Below are 18,044 nucleotides of genomic sequence, written 5' to 3'. Positions count from 1 at the left end.
TCACAAACTCTGAAGTGGAGCCCAATAATCTGTGTCTTAACTGGTCTCCCTGGTGATTAAAGTTTGGAAACTACTGAGAGGTGAAGCCGGCTGAGCTTCTGGGTCAGGTGGGGACTTGGAGAACTTTTCTGTCTAGCTAAAGGTTTGTAAATGTACCAATCAGTGCTCTGTGTCTAGCTAAAGGTTTGTAAACGCACCAATCAGCACTCTGTAAAAACCCACCAATCAGCGCTCTGTGTCTAGCTAAAGGTTTGTAAATGTACCAATCAGCATTCTGTAAAAACGAACCAATCAGTGCTCTGTAAAATGTACTAATCAGCGCTCTGTAAAATGGACCAATCAGTGCTCTGTAAAATGGACCAATCAGCAGGACGTGGGCAGGGCCAAATAAGGGAATAAAAGCTGGCCACGCTAGCCAGCAGTGGCAACCCGCTCAGGTCCCCTTCCACGCTTTGGAAGCTTTGTTCTTTCACTCTTCACAATAAATCTTGCTGCTGCTCACTCTTTGGGTCCACACCACCTTAATGAGCTGTAGCACTCACTGCGAAGGTCTACAGCTTCATTCCTGAAGTCAGCGAGACCATGAACCCACCGGAAGGAAGAAACTGCGGATCCATCTGAACATCTGAACAAACAAAATCCGGACACACCATCTTTAAGAACTGTAACACTCACCACAAGGATCCGCAGCTTCATTCTTGAAGTCAGCAAGACCAAGAACCCACTGGAAGGAATAAATTCTGGTCACATCTTGGTGACCCAGATGGGATAATCACCAAGCAGTGAGTACCATTGGACCCCTTTCGCTTGCTATTCTGTCCTATTTTTCCTTAGAATTTGGGGGCTAAATACCGGGCACCTGTTGGCCAGTTAAAAGTGACTAGCATGGCCGCCGGACTAAAGACACAGGTGTCAGGCTTTCTGGGAAAGGGCTCTCTAACAACCCCCAACTCTTCGGAGTTGGGAGTGTTGGTTGGCCTGGAACCAGCTTCCGCTTTTCCTGTACTTCTGGGCTGAGCCGAGGATTGACAGAGAGGAAAGCCATTCAGCTCCAGGGTCCCAACAACAAGTTGGTTGACCCTGCTGCCATGAGTGGAACTCTCAAAGTCATGTCGCCCAAGCAAGACTTGCCCATCTATCCTATCTATCCTGACCCTTGCCTCCTGGGTCCTAATGCCTGTCAGAGAAACTTCCTCTCGCCTCTCTTCTCCAAGGCTAGTCTCGCTTCTAAAAACCACTCCCTGTCTCTGGTGCTTTTCTAGTTTCTCCTGTAGGAATGATTTCTATTATAAACTCCAGGACTCTGTTACCTTCTTTAGGCACCTGGGCTCACCAATCAGAAAGACATAATTTTTGCCCAAAGCCCTGTCGTAGGGGGTACTATCTGGAATTTTAGGATCCCTCCTCAGACAAGCAGGCCTAACAAAAGCTAGAATATGGGTAGCTTCAGAAATTGTATCCTTCCTATTCATATAAGTGAGGACAAAAGGCACCACTCTTCCAACTCTGGAGATCCCTTCCCTCCCTCAGGGTATGTCCCTCTACTTCATTTTTGGGGCATAACATCTTTATAGGATGCAGGTAAGGTCCCAGTACTAACAAGAGAATGCTTAGGACTCGAACAGGTTTTTGAGAATGTGTCAGTAAGGGCCACTAAATCCGATTTTTCTCGGTCCTCCTTGTGGTCTAGGAGGACAGGCAAGGGTGCAGGTTTTTGATAATGCATCAGTAAGGGCCACTAAATCTGACCTTCCTCAGTCCTCCTTGTGGTCTAGGAGGAAAACTAGTGTTTCTGCTGCTGCATCGGTGAGTGCAACTATTCCGATCAGCAGGGTCCAGGGACTGTTGTGGGTTTTTGGGCAGGGGGAGAAACAAAACAAAGCAAAACTGCGGGCAGTTTTGTCTTTCAGATGGGAAACACTCAGGCATCAACAGGCTTACCCTTGAAATGCATCCTATGCCATTGGGACCAATTTGACCTGCAAACCCTGAAAAAGAGGCGGCTCATTTTTTTCTGCACTATGGCCTGGCCCCAATATTCTCTCTCTGATGGGGAAAAATGGCCACCTGAGGGAAGTATAAATTACAATACTATCCTGCAGCTTGGCCTTTTCTGTAAGAGGGAAGGCAAATGGAGTGAAATACCTTATGTCCAAGCTTTCTTTTCATTGAAGGTGAATACACAACTATGCAGTGCTTGCAATTTACATCCCACAGGAGGACCTTTCAGCTTACGCTCATATCCTAGCCTCCCTATAGCTCCCCTTCCTATTAATGATAAGCCTTCTCTAATCTCCCCCGCCCAGAAGGAAATAAGCAAAGAAATCTCCAAGGGACCACAAAAACCCCCAGGATATCGGTTATGTCACCTTCAAGCTGTAGGGGGAGGGGAATTTGGCCCAACCCAGGTACATGTCCCCTTCTCCCTCTCTGATTTAAAGCAGATCAAGGCAGACCTGGGGAAGTTTTCAGATGATCCTGATAGGTACACAGATGTCCTACAGGGTCTAGGGCAAGCCTTTGATCTCACTTGAAGAGATGTCATGCTATTGTTAGATCAAACCCTGGCCTTTAATGAAAAGAATGCGGCTTTAGCTGCAGCCCAAGAGTTTGGAGATACCTGGTATCTTAGTGAAGTAAATGATAGCATGACAGCTGAAGAAAGGGACAAATTCCCTACCAGTCAAAAAGCCTTCCTCAGTATGGATCCCCACTGGGACCTCGACTCAGATTATGGGGACTGGAGTCATAAACATCCAGTGACCTGTGTTCTAGAAGGACTAAGGAAAATTATGAAAAAGCCCATGAATTATTCAATGATGTCCATCATAACTCAGGGAAAGGAAGAAAATCCTTCTGCCTTCCTCAAGCAGCTATGGGAGGACTTAAGAAAATATACTCCCCTGTCACCCAACTCACTCTAGGGTCAATTGATCCTAAAAGATAAGTTTATTACCCAATCAGCCACAGATATCAGGAGAAAGCTCCAAAAGTGAGCCCTGGGCCCTGAACAAAATCTGGAAGCATTGTTAAACCTGGTAACCTCAGTGTTCTATAATAGGGACCAAGAGGAACAGACCCAAAAGGAAAAGCGAGATCAGAGAAAGGCCACAGCCTTAGTCACGGCCCTCAGACAAACAAACCTTGGTGGTTCAGAAAGGACAAAAAGTGGAGCAGGCCAATCACCTGGGAGGGCTTGTTATCAGTGTGGTTTACAAGGACACTTTAAAAAAGACTGTCCAATGAGAAACAAGCCACCCCCTTGTCCATGTCCACTATGCTGAGGCAATCACTGGAAGGCACACTGCTCCAGAGTGCAATGGTTCTCTGGGCCAGAAGCCCCCAACCAGATCATCCAACAACAGGACTGAGGGTGCCCAGGGCAAGTGCCCTGGCACTTGCTCATGTTATCACCCTCACTGAGCCCTGGGTACATTTAACCATTGAGGGCCAGGAAATTGACTTCCTCCTGGACACTGGCATGGCCTTCTCAGTGTTAATCTCTTGTCCTGGACGACTGTCCTCAAGGTCCATTACCATCCAAGGAATCCTGGGACAGCCTGTAACCAGGTATTTCTCCTACCTCCTCAGTTGTAATTGAGAGACTTTGCTCTTTTCACATGCCTTCTTGTTATGCCTGAAAGTCCCACACCCTTATTGGGAGGGATATATTAGCCAAAGCTGGAGCTATTATCTACATAAATATGGGGAACAAGTTACCCATTTGTTGTCCCCTACTTGAGGAGGGAATCAACCCTGAAGACTGGGCATTGGAAGGACAATTTGGAAGGGCAAAAAATGCCCACCCAGTCCAAATCAGGCTGAAAGACCCCACCACTTTTCCTTATCAAAGGCAATATCCCTTAAGTCCTGAAGCTCATAAAGGATTATAGGATATTGTTAAACATTTAAAAGCCCAAGGCTTAGTAAGGAAATGCAGCAGTCCCTGCAACACCCTAATTCTAGGAGTACAAAAATTGAATGGTCATTGGAGACTAGTGCAGGATCTTGGACTAATCAATGAAGTGGTGGTTCCTCTATGTCCAGTTGTACCCAACCCCTGTATCCTGCTCTCTCAAATGCCAAGGGAGGTAGATTGGTTTGCTGTTCTGGACCTCAAGGATGCCTTCTTCTGTATTCCCCTACACTCTGACTCCCAGTTTCTCTTTGCCTTTGAGGATCCCACAGACCACACATCCCAACTTACATGGACAGTTGTGCCCCAAGTGTTTAGGAATAGCCCTCATCTGTTTGGTCAGGCACTGGCCCAAGATCTAGGCAACTTCTCAAGTCCAGGCACTCTTGTCCTTCAATATGTGGATGATATACTTTTGGCTACCACTTTGGAAGCCTCATCCCAGCAGGCTACTCTAGATCTCTTGAAATTTCTAGCTAATCAAGGGTACGAGGCATCTAGGTCATAGGCCCAGCTTTTCCTACAGCAGGTCAAATATCTAGGCCTAATCTTAGCCAGAGGGACCAGAGCCCTCAGCTACACTGGCTTATCCTCGCCCTAAGACATTAAAACAGTTGCGGGGGTTCCTTGGAATCACCGGCTTTTGCCGACTGTGGATCTCCAGATACAGGGAGATAGCCAGGCCCCTCTATACTCTAATCAAGGAGACCTGGAGGGCAAATACTCATCTAGTAGAATGGGAACCAGGGGCAGAAACAACCTTCAAAACCTTAAAGCAGGCCCTAGTACAAGCTCCAGCTTTAAGCCTTCCCACAGGACAACCCTTTTCTTTATACATCACAGAGACAGCAGGAATAGCTCTTGGGGTCCTTAGACTCATGGGACAACCCCACAACCGGTGGCATACCTAAGTAAGAAAATTGATATAGTAGCAAAAGACTGGCCTCACTGTTTGTGGGTAGTTGTGGCGGTGGCTGTCTTAGTGTCAGAGGCTATCAAAATAATATAAGGAAAGGATCTCACTGTCTGGACTACTCATGATGTAAATGGCATACTAGGTGCCAAAGGAAGTTTATGGCTATCAGACAACAGCCTACTTAGATACCAGGTGCTACTCCTTGAGGGACTGGTGCTTCGGATACGTACATGCATGGCCCTCAACCCTGCCACTTTTCTCCCAGAGGATGAGGAACCAATTGAGCATGACTGCCAACAAATTATAGTCCAGACTTATGCCGCCTGAGATGATCTCTTAGAAGTCCCCTTAGCTAATCCTGACCTTAACCTATATACTGATGAAGGTTCATTTGTGGAAAATGAGGTATGAAGGGCAGGTTGTGCCATAGTGATGTAACCGTACTGAAGTAAGCCTCTTCCCCCAGGGACCAGCGCCCAGTTAGCAGAAATAGTGGCACTTACTCGAGCCTTAGAACTGGGAAAGGGAAAAAGAATAAATGTGTATACAGATGGCAAGTATGCTTATCTAATCCTACATGCCCATGCTGCAATATGGAAAGAAAGGGAGCTCCTAACCTCTGGGGGAACCCCCGCTAAATACCACAAGGAAATCATGGAGTTATTGCACTCAGTGCCAAAACCCAAGGAGGTGGCAGTCTTACACTGCCAAAGCCATCAAAAAGGGGAAGGAGAGGGGAGAACAGCAGCATAAGTGGCTGGCAGAGGCAGGGAAAGACCAGCAGAAAGGAAAGAGAGAAAGAGACAGAAAGTCAGAGAGAGAGAGAGACAGAGAGAGGAAGAGAGAGACAAAGATGGAGTCAGAGAGAAAGTCAGAGAAAGAAAGAAAGAGAAGGAGACAGAGAGGAAGAGACAGAGAGATAGAAAGTCAAAGAGAATGAGAGAGAGGAAGAGACAGGGAGACAGAGAGAGAAAGAGAAAGATAGGAAGTCAAAAGAAGGAGATAGAGAGGAAGAGACAGAGACAGAAAGAGAGAGACAGAGAGAGGAAGAGAAAGACAAAGTCAGAGAAGGAAAGAGAGGAAGAGACAAAGGAGTCAAAGAGAAAGAGATAGAAGTGATAAAGAAAAAACAGTGTACCCTATTCCTTTAAAAGCCAGGGTAAATTTAAAACCTATAATTGATAATTGAAGGTCTTCTCTGTAACCCTATAACACTCCAATACCACCTTGTTGTCAGTGTAAACAAGGGCGTAGCCCAAAAGTACTGAGGCCACTGACAACCCATAGCCTTCCTATCAAAAATCCTTAACCCAGCAGGTTTCCTAACTGGGGATCTAAATCTTAATTATCATACAAAGGTCCCACCAGACATAGGAGGAACTCCCTTCAGGACAGGAGATAGATGGTTCCTCCCAGGCGATTAAGGAAAAAGACACGATGGGTATTCAGGAAACTCTTATAGAAGCAGAGTTAGGAAAATTGCCTAATAATTGGTCTGCTCAAATGTGCAAGTTGTTTTCACTCAGCCAAATCTTAAAGTACTTACAGAATCAGGAAGGAGCCATCTATACCAATTCTAAGTTAATATGAATGGAATGAGGTTTTATTAATAGCAAAGAAAAATTAAAATCCCAAACTTGCAAGGTTTTCTACTAAAGTAGAGTTTGCTAAAAGTTAACAGTGTAACATGCATTATGCTACTACCACACACTCTCAAAGCATTTCTCAGACAGTTTGCAAGAAATAACAAAATCTATCCAGTAGGGAGAGTAACTACAATCCCAAATAGATTCTTTGGCAGCTGTGACTCTCCAAAACTGCTGAGGCCTAGGCCCTCCTCACTGCTGAGAAAGGAGGACTTTGCACCTTCTTAGGGAAAAAGTGTTGCTTTTACACTAACCAGTCAGGGATAGTATGAGATGCCACCCAGCATTTACAGGAAAAGGCTTCTGATATCAGGCAATGCCTTTCAAACTCTTATACCAACCTCTGGAGTTGGGCAACATGGCTTCTCCCCTTTCTATGTCCCATGGCAGCCATCTTGCTATTACTTGCCTTTGGGCCCTGTATTTTTAACCTCCTTGTCAAATTTGTTTCCTCTAGAATCAAGGCCATCAAGCTACAGATGGTCTTACAAATGGAACCCCAAATGAGCTCAACTAACAACTTCTATCAAGGACCCCTGGACCGACCCACTGGCCCTTTCACTGGCCTAAAGAGTTCCCCTCTGGAGGACACTACAACTGCAGGGCCCCTTCTTTGCCCCTATCCAGCAGGAAGTAGCTAGAGTGGTCATCACCCAATTCCTAGCAGCAGTTGATGTGTCCTATTTAGAGGGGGGATTGAGAAGTGAAGCCAGCTGAGCTTCCGGGTCGGGTGGGAACTTGGAGAACTTTTCTGTCTAGCTAAAGGTTTGTAAATGCACCAATCAGCACTCTGTGTCTAGCTAAAGGTTTGTAAATGCACCAATCAGCACTCTGTAAAAACACACCAATCAGCGCTCTGTGTCTAACTAAAGGTTAGAAAACGCACCGATCAGCACTCTGTAAAAATGGACCAATCAGCGCTCTGTAAAATTTACCAATCAGTGCTCTGTAAAATGGACCAATCAGCAGGATGTGGGGAGGGCCAAATAAGGGAATAAAAGCTGGCCACCCTAGCCAGCAGCGGCAACCTGCTCGGGTCCCCTTCCACGCTGCGGAAGCTTTGTTCCTTCATTCTTCACAATGAATCTTGCTGATGCTCACTCTTTGGGTTCACACTACCTTTATGAGCTATAACATTCACTGCGAAGGTCTGCAGCTTCATTCCTGAAGTCAGCAAGACCATGAACCCACCGGGAGGGAAAAACAATTCCGTGCTACCTTTAAGAGCCATAAAACTCACTATGAAGGTCTGCAGCTTCACTCCTAAAGTCAACGAGACCACGAACCCACTGGAAGGAAGAAACTGCAGACACATTTGAACATCTGAAGAAACTCCGGACACACCATCTTTAAGAACTGTAACACTCACTGTGAGGGTCCATGGCTTCATTCTTGAAGTCAGCGAGACCAAGAACCCACCGGAAGGAATAAATTCCGGACCCACTACTGTCTTAGAGTGATCTAGCCTTGGAACATGTAGTCCTTGTGGGTCTCATAGCAATAGTTCTCAACCATGATGCTAGAGCTCATTGGTGTATTTCAATCAACTGGAAAGAGAAGTGGAGTTCCAAGATTATACCAGGAATCAAGCATAGACCTCTAAGCTGTGGCCCTGCTGTCAAAATCAGGGCTGAGCTCTAGCTGAGCACACATGAATGTGTGCAGTGGTTGACTCTTAACGTTGTTCATGTTCTGGTGCACTCATTATATGAATGTCAGAGCTACATATAACTGAATAGCCCTATTATACACTTAGGAGTGCTAGGCATTCTGAGATTATAAACTGGGCTCTAAGTGTATGTCTGTTAAAATATGTGTGGGGCTTTCAGTATTTAAAAATAGTCAGTGGTCATCCACAGAGCTACTTGCAGCTTGAAATGTACATTATGAATTCCCAAAGTAAATGAGTTATGATAATTAAGCTTCTAGAAGTTCTGGACCTTCCTCTTCATCAAGTGAGTAGATATTTATTTATTTATTTATTGAGATAGGATCTCGCTGTGTCATCCAAACTGGAGTGCAGTGATCTGATCATAGCTCACTGGAGGCTTGAGCTCTGAGGCTTAAGTGATTCTCTCACCTCAGCCTCTTGAGTAGCTGAGACTACAGGTGTGTACCACCACACCTGGCATTTTTTTTTTTATTTTTAGTAGAGTTGAGGTCTTGCTGTGTTGCCCAGTCTGATCTTGAACTTCTGAGCTCAAGCAATCCTCCTGCCTTGGCCTCCCAAAGTGCTGGGATTACAGGTGTGAGCCACTGCACCTGGCCCAAGTGGGTAGATTCAACCTAAGTCAACTCATTGATCCGTTAAATGCAGGGATTGGATTGATTCATCTCTATAATACAGATCATCTGTAGTATTCCATGATTCTGAAACACGTGATTCTAACTTGAGACAGTGTGAAAAGAGACAGAAAGGACAGGAGAATCCTGGGAAATGGCCCAGATTTTCAAGGGCTGGGGCATTCTCCAGAGCATACGTGCTTCCCAGATGCTCCTGTGCACATGAACCCTGGGGATCTTGTTGGATAGAGGATGGGGTCTGGGGCAAGGCCCATGAATCTGCATTTCTAATGAGCTCCCAGGTAATGCTGCTGGTGCTGCTCTGTGGACCACTCTGAGCAACAAGGTGAGAGCAAGTGTTGAGACTAGAGAAATGAGATGGTAGAAAGACAGTATCCCTAGGGAATGGAGAATCCTTCTGAGATGTTGAAAGGGCACATTGTACTGTTTTGTTTTAATGACAGTAGGATAATAGCAAGATATAAAGCAGAGAGAACTTTCCCCCAGGGACAGAAGGTAAGCCAGTGTAGAAGGTAAGAAATGCTAACCAGGAAGGAAGCCTGGGCTCAGGGCCCTGGAGAGTGTTCTCAGCCCTAGATGCATCATTGGAATTGCCTGGGAGTTTAAAAAAGTGCCCATGCCTGGGTTCCAATCTCCAGAGATAGGATTCAATTGGTCTGCAGTGGGGCCCTGACTATTGCTAATTTCTAAATGCTCCTTAAGTGATTCATCCATACAGTCAGGATGGAGAGTTTGGGGGGGCAGTGATTTTGCTGATTACTTTCTCCTAAGTGGCTACTTGTCTCCCCTCCAGGCTGTTCTAGCCTTACTAACCCAAGGCCATCTAAGGAGCTTGATTGAATGGTCATTGCAGGCTGTGCCCAGATTACTGTATCAATGGGCTCTGCCAGCCAACATGCTGAATTTTCTGGTGAAAGCTCTGAGTTTTATGTTGGTAACATTTTTTTCTACCAGTTCTACTTGGAATCTGTCTTCCTTTGGGAGAGTCAAAGGCACCCTCTGTCTATTCTCCTTTCCTGTTTACTATTTCAAAACTTTCTCCCAGTTGCTGGAAACTCGGAGCCAGAGTTATGCAACAAAATGTTGCCAGCTGGGACCAGAACTGAAATATAAAATTGTTTTTTAACTCTGTGCTGCTCACAATATGTAAATTATACTTGGGAAGAACCTTCTGGAAAGGAATTGTTAGTCATTTAGATTTGTGCAAAATTGACTATCATATTCTGTAGGTGTGCAATGCCACAGGTACACAGAGTTTAATAATCTGCATCTGAAGTAGGTCTTTAGTTTGGGATAACCTGAGAAGGGGAGCCCACAGAGAGAGCGAGCTCTTCCATGGGCGAGGTCCCGCCATTTTTGATCCTTTGGAGGTAAATGGAAGACGTAAATCATGATGTATCATTCACGCATTTGTTCATTCCACAGACCCTAAGGATGTCTTTTGTGCCAGGTACTGTGCTGAAACAGGGGACACAGAGTGACTCAGACCAGCAGGCCTGGTTTCTACTCTCACAGAGCTAGGCTAGGTGGGAGAAGCAGACATCATGCAAAATCACAAATAAATAGAAAATCAAAACCGTGAGTAGTGCCAAGCGGGCACAAACAGGGCATCTGACGTGGGCCCAGCAGGAGGTCAGGGATGATCTCCATGCAAATGAGACCTCTGAACCAAAACCTAAAAAATAAGCAGGAGTTAACTAGGCAAGCAGGAGAAGGAAAAGGATTCCAAGTAGAAGAAAGACCCGGTGATAGGAGGGAGCAGGGAGAGCCCGAGGGACCTGAGGAGTCAAGAGGCTGGAACTGAGTCGAAGAGGAACAGCGCTGCCAAGGTGGCTGCAGAGCTAAGCACATAATGTGGCTAAGCGCACACACACACACACACACACACACACACACACACGGGGAAGGATTCTGCAGCCATGGGGCCAAAAAAAATTTAAAAATTACTCTCAATGCTCAAGACACACACACACACCACACACACACCACACACATGGGCAGGGACTCTGTAGCCATGGGGCTAAATAAATGTAAAAATTACTCTCAATGCTCAAGAGACAGACACACCACACACACACACACACACACACACACACACACGGAGGGACTCTACAGCCATGGGGCTAAATAAATGTAAAAATTACTCTCAGTGCTCAAGAGACACACACATCACACACACACACCACACACACACACACCACACACAAACACACACCACACACGCACACACAGACATACATGGGCAGGGACTCTACAGCCACGGGGCTAAATAAATGTAAAAATTACTCTCAATGCTCAAGAGACACACACCACACACACCACACACACACAGACATACATCACACACACACACACACACACACACACACACACGGGCAGGGACTCTACAGCCATGGGGCTAAATAAATGTAAAAATTACTCTCAATGCTCAAGAGACACACACACACACACGAGCAGGGACTCTGCAGCTATGGAGCTAAATAAATATAAAAATTACTCTCAATGCTCAAGTGTAATTGTAATTATTATTTTTTTTGAGACAAGGTGTCATTCTATTTCCCAGGCTAGAGTGCAGTGGTGTGATCTCAGCTCACTGCAGCCTCAGCCTTTTGATAAGGTGATCCTCCCACCTCATCCTCTTGAGTAGCTGGGACTACAGGGGTGCACCACTACACCCAGTTAACTTTTGTATTTTTTGTAGAGATAGGGTTTCTCTGTTTTCCAGGCTGGTCTCAAACTCCTGGGCTAAGCAATTTGCCCGCCTTGGCCTCTCAAAATGCTGGGATTACAGGCATGAGCCACTGAGCTGGTCATAATATTCTTAAATGCATTTGTGTGAGTGTGTGTAACATAACAGAAGGAAAAGAATTAGAAAGGCTTCTCCCTGCACAGCCCCGCAAGGGATGTTCTCAGAATCAGGTGGAGGGCTCAGGACAGCCCCCCAAAGCTGGCCCTGGAGTTGCTCTTCCTGCCCTGGCCAGGTCAAGTGGCTTTAAACTCCTAGCCTCTTTTCCTCAGAATCCTATCACCTTGCAATCCCTTCCCCCCGCCCCACTCTCCCCACTGGACTCTTTTCTAAACTGTGCAGTACAATCTCCAAACACCAAGCAGAGAGTTCAAACTCGGCAGCGACATCATTTCCTGAGCCCTGCTTCTGAGGAAGAGTTCCTATGCGCCTCACTCATTTCCCCAGTTCATACATAAACGCATTTACAATATATGCTTCTTCGTGAGCGACACAAACCTTCTATTGGCTTTAAGAAAACGGATCTACAACCAGCCTTTATCTGTGGGCTCTTTCTCAACCTGGCCATGTAGACGTGAGACGAAGTAACATTGCAGGGCCTTTTATGCGGGTCCTCAAAGACGGCCCCACCCTGGAAATAAGAAATGGCCACAGTTGCCGTGTCTCTAATCGGTTCATGGTATTCAGCCTTGACAGCATTGTCCAGAGGCTGAATTCGGCCTTGGAGGCCTCCGTCTGGGTTGCGGGGGGAGGGGGTGGGGGATAGGGGTGGGGAATACAGAAGTTTCTGCAGGCTGTGTGAAAAGCGGCCTCCCAACCAGCTGCACAGACCCCGTCACCTCTTCTTGTCGTTGCTCCCAGAGGCCTTCTTTCACTTAGTGATGGAATCCAGCATACAAACAAGGTCAAGGAGCTTTGTGAGCGAGAGATTGACATTTGCAAAGGGAGCGAACCCTTCAGCTGGGAGCTTGCAGGGGCAGGGCTAAGGGGCATGTGATCAGGAGGTGATGTCACCCAGGATTTCCACAAAGGAAAAAGTGGCCTTTTCTTTGGGAAGATAGATGACATCAGCCTCTCAAATGGGGACTGGGTCCATTTTATCTTCCTTTTAGCTATTAATGAGATTTCTCAAGCCTTGAGAAGTTTCAGAAATTAGTTAGAAGAGAGCATTTTAAAAACCGTGTCAACATCTTTTATGACTGGCTCGGTTTGGATGTAAGCCAGTGCCTTCTTGACTACCTGTGGGCATGAGGCACTGTACCAAAGGGCTTTTAAAAAACATCTTTACAGCACTGGCAGAAAGCCGCCATGAGGTCAGCAGTGTTTCTCTTCAAGTTAGATCTTCGCTCCAGGTCTCTTTCTCTCGCGTGGTCTTTCATTAGTCTTTGTTTATCACTGGTCTTTCAGGGGAATTCCTTCTCATTCAAAAATTTTATTCCTTTTGTGACTTAGAGTACATGTAGTAGGATTTCTGGGAGGTTCATCCTTTAAAGACAAAGGTTTTCTCTTTCATAATTCCATTATCCACTTGTCTTGTGTGAGAGAGAATGCCTTAGGGTGTGAGGGTGAGTAAGCTAGGCTCTAGGAGAAGATCTGCTGGGCCCAGCCTATAATGGACAGGCAGCTACAACTGTGAATCATGTTAATTACATGATTATTTACATGTCAATTACACATAACCTGTACCAGCAGATATTTTTTGAGAAGAAGTTTTTCATTCATTCAACCAACCAGCCAGCACATATTTTGGGCTTGGTGTCTAAATATAGAGAGTATTAATTTGCTTGGACTGTCGTAACAAAAATGCCACAGATTGGGGGGCGTAAGCAGCAGAAGTGTGCTGTCTCCTGGAGGCTGGAAGTCCAAGGTCAAGGTGTCAGCAGGATTGGTTTCTCCTGAGGCCTCTCTCCTTGGCTTGTAGATGCTGCCTTTTCCCTGTGTCTTCACATGGTGTTTTCTCTGTGTGTGTTCATCCTGGTAGCTCTCTGTGTCCAAATTTGCTCCTTATAAGGACACCAGTCAGATTGGATTAGAGTCCATTCAGCTTCATTTTAACTTAATCACCTCTTTTTAAAGGCCCTATCTCCAAAGACAGTCACATTCTGAGGTCTGGGAGTTAGAACTTCAACATGTGAATTGTATCTCAATAGAGATACAATTCAGACCATACCAGAAAGGAAGGAGATCACATTCTTGACTTTGGGGAGTTAATCATTGAGTAGGCAAGGCAGGTAAACCAAGTGTAGAAATATATACATAATCCAGGACGCTATGGGAACGCAGAAGAAAATAGCTAGGACAGCCTGCGGAAGTTCAAAGGGCCCTCCAGGCAACTTTGACATTTGAACTGAGTTTTAAAGAATGGGCAAGAATTGATCAGGCAAATATCTGGGAGAGGAAGGCATTTCTAAGTAGAAGCAGCTAGCCATGAGGGCACAAAAGTTTTGCAAAGAGCAAGTCCTTCAGCTAGACCACATATTCTCTGCATTCTCCATTGGGGCAGTATCAGCTCCAAGGAAGTAAAATTGGCTCTTGGTAGGTGAGTTTAGAAATTCTTACTCTTTAATGTATAAAGCATAAAGATATATAGTACATAACAGATATGTAATATACTTGTGTTATTAAATTTTCATGGTTGAGAATTTGGAAAAAAATGTCTGAACAATCTCCTTAGGGGGTTGATAATGAACAAAAAGTGAGAAACACTAGGGAAAGGGAGTGATAGAAGTTGAGGCAGGACAGGTTATCAGAAGCCAATTGATAAGAAACATCGCAGGAATTTGGATTTTATTCTGCCATCAGGGAAAGACCACCGATGGATTTTTAAGTGGGAAATTTAGTGATGCAAACAGAAGTACACTTTAGAATAAGAGTTCTGATAAGTAGAGGGATGCCCAAGAAGAGGAAGAGACTGAGAGTTTGGTGACTAGTTAGGGAGCTATTAAATCAGAGCAGGGAGAAAGGAAATGAGTAGTGGGTGAGGCAGTGTATTAAAGAGCTGTTTAGGGCTGGGCACAGTGGCTCACACCTATAATCCCAGCACTTTGGGAGGCCAAGGCAGGTGGACCATGAGGTCAGGAGTTTGAGACTGCCCTGGCCCACCCCATCTCTACTAAAAATACAAAAATTAGCCAGCTGTGGTGGTGCGTGCCTGTAATCCTAGCTACTCAGGAGGCTGAGGCAGGAGAATAGCTTGAAACTGGGAGGCAGAAGTTGAAGTGAGCCAAGATGGCACCACTGCACTCCAGCCTGGGCAATAGAGTGAGATTCTGCTTAAAAAAAAAAAAAAAGAGCTATTTAGAAGGTGGGGTGGACAGATCTGAGGGTGGGGTAGATGTGTGTCAGTCTGGGAGACAGAAGAAGGAATCGTGGATAGCTCCAGTTTTCCTGTGGTATATGATTTGGTGCATGTTGGTGCCATTATTCATAGATAGGAAATCCCAGATAAAGACCATGTTTGGGGGAAAATTGTGAGCTCTTATTTGAACATGCTGAATTTGAGATGTTCAGGGGATGTATCCTTTCAGCCATTGCCGGTGTCAGTATAAAAATTAGGTGAGGATTTGGGCCAGAGAAAGAGACTTTGGACTAAACTACATGTTGGTGAATCTGGAGTTGTGAGCATGATGAAATATATATCCAAAACTGTGCAAGGTATTTTTAGGCATATGAAAGAAATACCACGTTAGTCTTTGTCTTCAAGCTGTGCATGATCAGTTAGGAAGCAGGTGTAGAAAACTAACAGAAGTGCTGAACTGCGAGGTGCCTATTGCAAGGCTAGTGAGGAGGCTGAAAGTCATTGGGGAAAATCTTCATGGACTCTGTGAGATTTTAGAGCCTTTGAAGAATGATCAGGACAAGAAATGACAGATGGTGCCTGGATAAGCATGAGCAAAGAAAGAGAGAGAAACAAGCCTGATGTAATGAAGACATTGGGATATGAGGCTTCGTAGACCTCCTGGGCTAGATTCTTTAGAACTCTCCAAGCCAGCCAGGCTAGTGTGAACTTAATGTAGTAAGGAAAAGGGAACCACTGTTGTTTTAGACAATGGAGTGGGAAATATCAAGGGAGGAGATTACAACTGGAGAAATCATAGATCACAGTGACAGAGGCAACCCCAGGGGACCATTCTGGGTCCTGGCTACTAAGAGCAGGGAATAGCGGTCTGCAGAGACAAGACAACTGACGATCCAAGGTGAGTAACATTCTGATGAATCCTCAGCAAAGACACTCAAGGGCTATGTGGCCAGTGCTGTGATAAATCCTGGCACAGAAAATATTAGACCAATTGCCACATTCTCTCTTCCTAATAATTTCTTCAAAGTTATAACTTTGAAATACAGACTCATGATTACCTAAGTTTTCCAGTTTGAAAATGATTTTAGGACTCTTTTTTGTTATTGAACAAAAAACTTTTGTTGAACAAAAAGATTTTATTGAACAAAAAATGTTCAATTTAAAATTTTTATTATTGTGTGTCCTTGCTGCCACATGGTGAAAAAATTCACAACAATCTGGAAGTATGATGTTGGCAATGAAAGTGATTTATGAATTGTGGTCAGCAAAGATTCTAGGGCAGGTTCACAGGGCTGGGCTGTGAATCACACTGTCTGGTTCCAATCTCAGGCGCAGACCTTCTCTCCGTAGGTGATGGAATTGCTTTCACAGTGTCGCTTCCTGCTAGGCTGTGATAGACATAATGTCACACAGAGAGAAACGGTAAAGCACCCATCCATCGGCCTCCAAAGTAACCTCAAGAATGTGATGTCAGATAAGGAAATCCTGCTTGGTTTTGGTAGAAATTTAAGTAAAAGAGAAGCTTTTAAAAACAACTAGCTCTGTTGAAGTTAAGAGATATTTCCCTAAATGCTGACTATTCTTTCTCTCACATTTATACATGCTATATCCCATCCTGTTTATGATGGCTTTTTCAGCCTATTTGATATTTTGGGCTTTTGTCTTTGTGATACTCTTAAAATATTTTTAAGCATGGAGACTGAAAATGAGTTGCATCTTAGTGTGGAACCAAAGCACAGGTTTCTGCATCATGATACTGAGTCTGATTCTTATTTATGACAAATTTTCACTTATATCTTTTCTGCAAAGAAATTCTTAATGGACGATGCTCATTTCTAAGAAATCTGTTTCTAAATAACTCCTCGTTGTAAAGTTGGGATAATGACTACGAAAATCCTGCAGCTCTTTTGGCCTTGGCTTCAGAGCTTCTCCAGCAAGGTCCCAATGATCAGAGGCAGCATAAAAGCTGTGCATATGCAGACCTTTCAGAATGAGTGGAAAAGCTCACTCCTGACATTTCTGCCTCCTTGACGACAGCAGTAAATACACATCCACACAGTTGACCTTCATCTCATGTTGGCTCTGAGTCTCTTCACCAGCAAGGGCCTCTCAGGAGTCTCGCCTCCCCATTCCCATGTTGCCAGTGTTTGAAAAAGTTGGACTTCTATTTCTATTGCCACTCTTTGAAATAGTTATAAAAAGAAAAAAAAAAACCCTCAAACCACCATGACCTTCCCAAATCATAGACTGCACAATCTGTAATAACAGTCCTTGAGATCTGGGCCAAAGAAAGGGCTTTCTCGAAACTTCTGTTTGTGTTCTGGTTCCCTGGCAACAATATCCCCAATAGACGAATGCATGTACTTTGCAGGGGATTCCACACTTTTTCGTATGACACAAAAACTGAAACCACACTTTTTTTTTTCAGTTTCAAATATCATAGCAGCCAAAAATGAAGTGTAGAAACTTGAGTTCTAAGCCAACTCAGAACAAATGTGACGTTCAGCATAGAACCTGCATTTTTGTCCCCAGAGGTTTCTCTTTTTGACCGTTGACTTAAACGTTGCCATATTTGTCTCAAACATTACATATCCAAGGACTTGTTTTGTGTGAATGCACTGTGTACTCAGAAGAACAGAGGAAGCAGTGCCAGGCGGCAGCAGCATTGTCTCACAAACAGAACAGATCTGGTGGAGGACAGTAACTACCACTTATAAGAGTTAGTAGAATTTGATAATCTGTAGATCAGTGATGACAATAATATACTTTGTCCCTGATTTTTTTCTCCTGCTAGTTTCACAGGCTACTCAAATATAGACTATTTTGACCCTGTGTACCAAAATAATGAAATTGAAAGAATGCAGGATAAATAATATAGATTTTACCACCTAAATGTAATCTTAAATTTGTCTGAAGATATTAATTATGATAAAAATAAACTATCTTGCCATATAAAGAGTGAATGAAAATATGATTAAATGCTTAGTGCACCGGTTTAATTGCCATCTCATTCACTATTACAGTTGTTGATGTTATCATTTTAAAACGTGACTCAATATATGTAATTTAAAAATATGATCTTGAGAAGTGAAGCCAGCTGGACTTCCTGGGTCCAGTGGGGACTTGGAGAACTTTTCTGTCTAGCTTGAAGGATTGTAAATGCACCAATCAGTGCTCTGTGGCTAAAGGTTTGTAAACGCACCAATCAGCACTGTGTA

General features: G+C 44.5%; 1 protein-coding gene across 1 annotated transcript in view; it reads left to right on the top strand.

Annotated features, from left to right (window-relative positions):
• Window positions 1-18,044, top strand: part of CUBN (cubilin) — a 308,721-nt gene that overhangs the window by 110,088 nt on the left and 180,589 nt on the right. The window lies entirely within an intron of this gene.

The sequence above is a fragment of the Hylobates moloch genome, unplaced genomic scaffold (genome assembly GCF_009828535.3).
Source record: "Hylobates moloch isolate HMO894 unplaced genomic scaffold, HMol_V3 SCAFFOLD_2, whole genome shotgun sequence".
Lineage (NCBI taxonomy): Eukaryota > Metazoa > Chordata > Mammalia > Primates > Hylobatidae > Hylobates > Hylobates moloch.
Note: the sequence above shows the minus strand (reverse complement) of the source record. Positions and strands in the feature narration are given on the sequence as shown.